Source organism: Camarhynchus parvulus, chromosome 5, assembly GCF_901933205.1.
Source record: "Camarhynchus parvulus chromosome 5, STF_HiC, whole genome shotgun sequence".
NCBI classification, from domain to species: Eukaryota; Metazoa; Chordata; class Aves; order Passeriformes; family Thraupidae; genus Camarhynchus; species Camarhynchus parvulus.
In genome coordinates this window covers 15,944,560-15,951,289 of record NC_044575.1, presented here as the reverse complement: position 1 = coordinate 15,951,289, position 6,730 = coordinate 15,944,560, and positions in this window count along the sequence as shown.

Genomic DNA, 6,730 nt, shown 5'->3' with positions numbered 1-6,730 from the left:
GCAGCAGCGCCCTCTTGCGCACGCGCCTCCGCACGCGCCGGGAGGGGCGGGGGAGCCGTCCTGCGCGTGCGCTGTCCCGCGCTGCGGCCGCCGCAGCGGAGCGCGGCGCTGCGGGGGCACCGCGGCCGGTAGGGGGCGCCGCGGCGCTGCGGCGGAGGCGGGGCGGGCGCGGCGCCTGAGGCCGCCATCTTGTGCCAGGGCCGTCGCTCCCGCACGCCCGGGGCGCTCCGCGGGCAGTGCGGGGTGTGCGGGGCCGTGGGGCGCTCCCCGGCCCCCTCTGCCACCCGTGGGGGCCGTGTGGGACAGGGAACGACTCACTGACTGGCCTGGCCCCAGCGGCTTCCCAGAGCTTGCTGATCGAGCGCAGCCCTTTCCGGGAGAACAAAAGCAGCTTTAATATTCATCCAAGTGCTGCTTCGGGAGATAAAATCTGATTATTTCAAAGCCAATTTAAATAACATAACTGTTTCCCGTTGTTAGGGCTGTTTCCTGTTGTCAGGATCTGCTGTACAATTTTAGCCCTTAATTAAAATTCTAGCGCGGATTTTGGCAGCTGGAAATAGAACAGTGCAATTAGGAATGCTCCAAATATAGCACCAGCTTTTTTTTTTTTTTTTTTTTTTTGCCTCCACTCTCCACTAACATTTTCTTGCAGTGGGAACAGCCTCATCTTTATTTCATAGAATCATAGAATGTTGTGGGGTTGAAATGAGCCTTAAAGATCATCCGGTTCCACCCCTCCTGGCATAGCAGGGACACCTCCCACTAGACCAGGTTGCTTAGAGCTCCATCCATCCTGGCCTCGAACACTGCCAGGGATGGGACATCCACAGCTCTGGGCAACCTGTTCCACTGCCTCACCATACCTATGGTAAAGAATTTCTTACTGATATCTAGGGTCAATTTCCACTCTTCCAATTTGTACCCATTACTCCTTGTCCTGTCACTATAGGTCCTTACAAGGAGTCCCTCTCCAGCTTCCCTGTAGGCCCTCTTCAGATACCAGAATGTTGCTGTTAGGTCTCCTCACAACATTTTTTTCCCAGGCCGAACAGCCTCCACTTTCTCAACCTGTCTTTGTAGGGCAAGTTCTTCAGTCCCCTTGTAATTTCACGACCCTTCTTTTGACTTGCTCCAACAGTTCCATGTCCTTCTTATGCTGGGGGCACCAGAGGTGTGTGCAGTACTCCAGGTGGGATCTCACAAGAGTGGAGTAAAGGGTGAGAATCAATTCCTCACCCTCCTGGTTACACTCCTTTTGATATGGCCCAGGACACAGTTGGTTTTGCACACGCTGCTGGCTCATGGTCAGTTTGTCTTCAGCCATCACCCCAAGTCTTCCTCTGCAGGTACAAAGTCTTGACATTGACATTACAGTTTTGACATCATGAGGGCAGGATGAAAGGAAAAGAGTGTTAACAAGCTTCATTGGTATTCTTACACCTATAACCACACAAGCTACGAAATTAGTTTTTGGTGAGTCATGAGCAGTTACAGTTTTACTCGCCATGGATTTCATTCCAAGACCTCATCTAGTTGCAATAATTTCAAAGAGATCAGACATTATTGCCTCTATGAAATTTGTGTCAGCAGAAAAAAATAGCAATATTAACTCAGAAATTCTTGAGATTTGTTTTCCCCATACAGAGATGAGCAGTGACTGAAGAGAGCATTGTCCCTTCCTGATGGTGCTGCCACTTTCTAACTTCATTTTTTATTTTCCTGTTTTATTATTCTTCTCAGAAAACCCGCATAGAATCTAATAACTTAGTTTTATTCATCATTTTAAGCATTTTTTGAAGGACTTGTTGTTAAACAAGCTTCCCCCCGGTCCTTGAATGGGAGCCTGCCGGTGGCCGGGACGCGGCGCGGCAGTGGCGGCACCGCCACCTGGCGCTCGTCTCCGGAAGGACAGGCGGCCTCCGACCGGGGCCCGCGGGGCGCCTTCCCTGACCACCGCCGCCAACGGGCGGGCAAACGCCGGCGGCAGCGCGGCTGGCGGCAGCGCAGTCATTAAAGCCGGAATGTAAGCCGTGGGAAAGGTGAGAGAACAAAAGTCATAAAACCCTCTTATTTGCAACATATGGACATCGTTAAGAAAAGGTTGACAGGTAATCAAAGAAACTGTAATGACAATAAATTGCGTTTATCTTGTAATAAACATTTAGACATCTATTTCTCCTGTATCATTCTTTCATTCTCATTTCGAGTCTCTTCTCTGCTGTTCCCAGTTCTTCATCTACCCTTCAGATTTGTGATTGGCCCATTTGCCTCTTTTTATGAATTTTTAATAGCTTAGTATCTCTGAAGACATTAGGTAAAAATTGATTAAAACCAGACAGCTGGTTGTAGATATGTGGAGGCAAACAAATATGCATCACATAGTGGGATTGCTTGAAAGTTATCAAATAGACATTTCTCCCTAGGCTGGCTCCAGAATGTGAAAGTGTAGATAGCACCTAAGCTTTTCTTAATAAAATCAGAAACCACTGTCTCCAGGTGGCAGAGGAGAAGAGTGATGCACATGATGCTGCCCTCACTGAGGAACAGTTGCAGCAGAATTCCTGCCACATTAATTCTGAGCTTGTTCAGAAATCCAGAAGGGACACTTTAAAGGCTGAGGAGAGTCTGATGCTAGGGGGAAAGTGATGGAATACAAAGCTCAGGTGGAAAATGTCCATCTTTCATTACGTGTTTATTTAGCACTCAGCATTGGGGTGACGCCTGAAACCTGTCAGATGTCACTTCAAACATGTAAATGGCAGCAATTAGTGTGGTGAGAGAACTACAGTTGTACCTCTGTGAAAATAGTGCACTCTTCAGAAGGTCAGGCCTCCCAGTGTTTTGGATAAGGTACCTATTGGAACCCTTCAGTTAGGAAGTTAACTTCAAACTCCTTGTGACTTCCTCTCTTCCCCTGGGAAAGCTCACAAGTGCGTTGAGTGGTTACATTTTATGCCATTTTGAGTATCTGTCTTGATTCTGGGCGAGTTTCCACAGTCATTTAACCCCACTGGTTTATTGTGGATTACAAAAACAGTGAAGTTGCAAGAAGGTTTTAAAATATACTCTTAGCTGTGTAGAAGTTGGTGCATAAAAGCAGAGTAATAAATCAGAGTTGGGATTTGTCTGTTCCAGAGGTATTCACCTGGCCCTGCAGAGAATCTCACAGTGAACTGGTAAGACAGGTTTTGGGTTAAGTTTTCTAGGTATTATGAACATACAAGAATACTGTGGGATGGTCTGGGTCACTTCCACTACTGGCTTGGATCTCGGGCAGTATCAGCCCTTTTTTGCCATGTCCCTCTCGGACTTCAGAGGCCACACGAGGGGACACTTCTGTTGCATGGGAAAAACATATTTTGTGAGATGCAGAGCCCAATTCCACCATCATTTCATACACATTCTTGCCAAGCTGACTTGAAGTTAATTGTGGGCAGAGGTGACAGTGGAAAAGGTCAAAGGGATCCACTGCTTTGTGGATCCAACCCATACCAGACTGCAAGTGCAGAAAATGGAAAGGGATGTCTCAGGCTTACAGCTATAGAAAGTCCCTTGGAGTCCTGGTGTGCTGAGCACAGCTTTTTGGGATGTATGCAGGGGCTGGACACAGTACCAAACACAGAACTAGAGATTGCAAAGCTAATCTTTTGTTCATGGTGCCAGATCAACCTTGGTAATGTACGAGTGAGCTGAAACAGGAACATGGAAATCCCAGATGGTGTTCGGACTGGCTGTAACAAACAATAATTTCCACTTCAATGGTATACAAGGTACTCACAGTGCATTGCAAACTTTAATTAATCCTCACAGTCCAGTTGGGATGCAGAAGAATTACATCCCCCATCACAGAGGAAGAATAGCTCCAGCATGAAACATGGCAACACTGGAGCGGCACACAACAACATTAGCCAGGAATTTCAGTCAGGATAGTGCAGGATCTATTCTGCACTGAGACTAGAAGAGAATAAATTGAAGAGAGAAGCAAATACAAACTGAAGATCAAAATCAGCACTGCCTCCCTCCCGACACCGCACCATGAAGCAGAGCTGTTAAACAGCAGGCAGCTTACCACCCTCACAAGCACTGCAGAATTTCATACTCTGGTGTTAGAGCTGCTGATTGAGCCAGATGAGTATTGGCAAAAGCGTTGTTGGAGCAATTGTGGGGGATTCTAGCAGCAAAACCGAGAGCACTGCTGGGCAGCTAATAAGTGGCTATTCTTCAGTCACGCTGCACTCAAAATAGCTTTCCAGCAGAGAAAAAGCAAATTCTATTGGCTTCAACACCTGGTTGAGCAACTTAATAAGGACAAAATTGAAAGTTAGAGCTGAATCATTATTTATTTTATAACTACATCTTCATCATACAGTTCATTCCAAAATGGGAGTTATTTCATTTCAAATCAGGTTTGTGCAAGGTTTTTCCGTAGGTTCATTCAGCACAGAGGTGAGGAGAAGGTTCTTTGAAAACAATTTCAGACACCAGCTGCTTCAGAGGAAGAGAGAAATATACAATTATATGAAGACTTTCTCATTTTTTCCTCCAGTTCTGCCATACTTTTCCCAAATTGTATTTTTTAAATGTACTTTTAATGTATCAGGGAAATTGTAGCAGTGCAAAACTGTATTTAGTGTTATTTTGGTAACAGGTCCATTTCCAGACAAAAGATATGAGCAAACAGTTAGAAGTGCAAAATATTGCTGTCCTGTGCACAGCAGACACAGAAAGACACTTGTTCCTCTTATTGAAATTACCTTTTATATATTTGAAAGCTGCTATTGTTTTACCTCTTGGATTTCTTCTCTCTGAAGTTCAGCTATTCAGTGGAATGTCAGAGGAATGTCAGATTAAACCTATCCCAATTCCTTCAGCCATTTCTAACAGATATACCTTTCTGAAGCCTGATAATTATTATTGTATTCCTCTGGTTTTTCCCAGTAGGACCATACCTTCCATGAAGTGTCCAAAATTGGCTGTGTCTCATCCCAGCTCAGATGTCCAGTTCTCTACAGACTGCTTCAAGGAGCTGAAGAATTGCTAAATGTTTTGTAGATTATAACATGGACTATAAATTGCAATAAGGGTTTGCATTTTTTGCAGCACAATAACATTGTAAACATCCAAATCTCTTTCTGACATGCAATTATTTAACTTGTTCCTCCTCATCTTATGTTACTTCAGTTCATTATTCTTGTCTAGGTGTGATGACCTGTTTGTTTTTATTGAGTTGTATCCTCTCAACTGCTCTTGTTGTTATACAATGTATACCTGTTATGCTTGATTGGCAAAAATACCTACCCACAGTAACTGTGAATAAATCAATGTGTTTGTTGGTTTGTTTAAAAACAAGCTGCTCTCTTATCTAGAGATAAGTCTAGCAAGTGAAATTTTTGCATCTTTTTTATTTAATAAAATTATCCTTTTTAAATCTAGATTATTTTTCAAACAGGAGGATTCTCTGCTGCCTCGTTTAAAAAAATACAGATGTTAGAAGTCATTATTTGAAAAAAAAAAGACTAAAGCAATGTAGATTTTGTCATTCTAGTCTCACTATAGGAGGACTTGTAGCATTCCCAGTTATCATATCCTTATTTGTACCTAGTACCATGCTAGGCTGTGAATAGATGTCATAAGCATCCTGTTCATATGTGGTACACATTTCCGTGTGTTTATTTAGCTTATTGTGTTCTCCTCTGAGAAAATAAAATTAATGCATAGAAAAATGAAGGGATTGGTTTTGTCTGCTTACCAAATTTCTCCTTACCAAAATATAAATTAAGACATTGAAGGGAAGAAACAATGAAAAATAAGAGGAAATGGCAGAAAAAGTGACAACTTTCTTCAAATGGTAAGGATGTTGTTTTAGAATCATTCTAACAAGACAAATTTTTTCAGATACCTTCCAAATCATAGCAAATTTTGTTCATATATTTCCCATTTGATCTAATATTTTGTGTAGGCCCAAATTTCTTTATTCTTGAGTAGTGAATTTCTGGGCAGGATTTCTTTCATTCCCACTCCATCCCCAGGCAAGCAAACATTGTTTTTCTGCTTAGATGAGTTTATAGAAACTAAGAAATATTATTACAGAAATCTTTACTCAGATTTCCAGCAAAGTATAGTTTTTCTCCTTTGTAATTTAACTGCTTTGTTGATTCTCCATGATCACATCATATACATGCAGAACAATGTGCTTTCTCCTCTTTCCAACTGATATTTTTTACAGAAGAGGCACCAATTTTCTGTGTGTAAAAGGATTTCTGCATGTTAAATGGCATACTTTCTCCTAGTGGGTATTTCAGTTTTATAGATACTAGTTTTTATAATTAACAGTGAATATTATGAGGACTCTTTGGTGCCTAACTGCCTGCAAGAAAATAATTCTTTTCTGTTAGATGTTTAATCGCAAATCTTGCAAGGAAATCTGTTGTTTTCCAAACAATGCAGAACTAACTTTGTTACTACATTGACATGATAGAAACATTTCCCAGCCCTAAAGTCCCATCTTCTTAAAAGTCTGTAGCCTATATTCCCTCTGGAAAAGATTATCTTCAAATGATTAAATAGTCTAATTTACTATTTCCATCTTTCCTTCTGATATTTCTTGCTGAATGTGACAGGTTGTGGGGGACAGGGTAAGTTGCACAGAAGTACACTCGGTGCCTGCAGTGAGGTTTTTTTATATGTACTGGCTCTGGTTTCTCTGTGATCAGATCTTCAGCCTCCT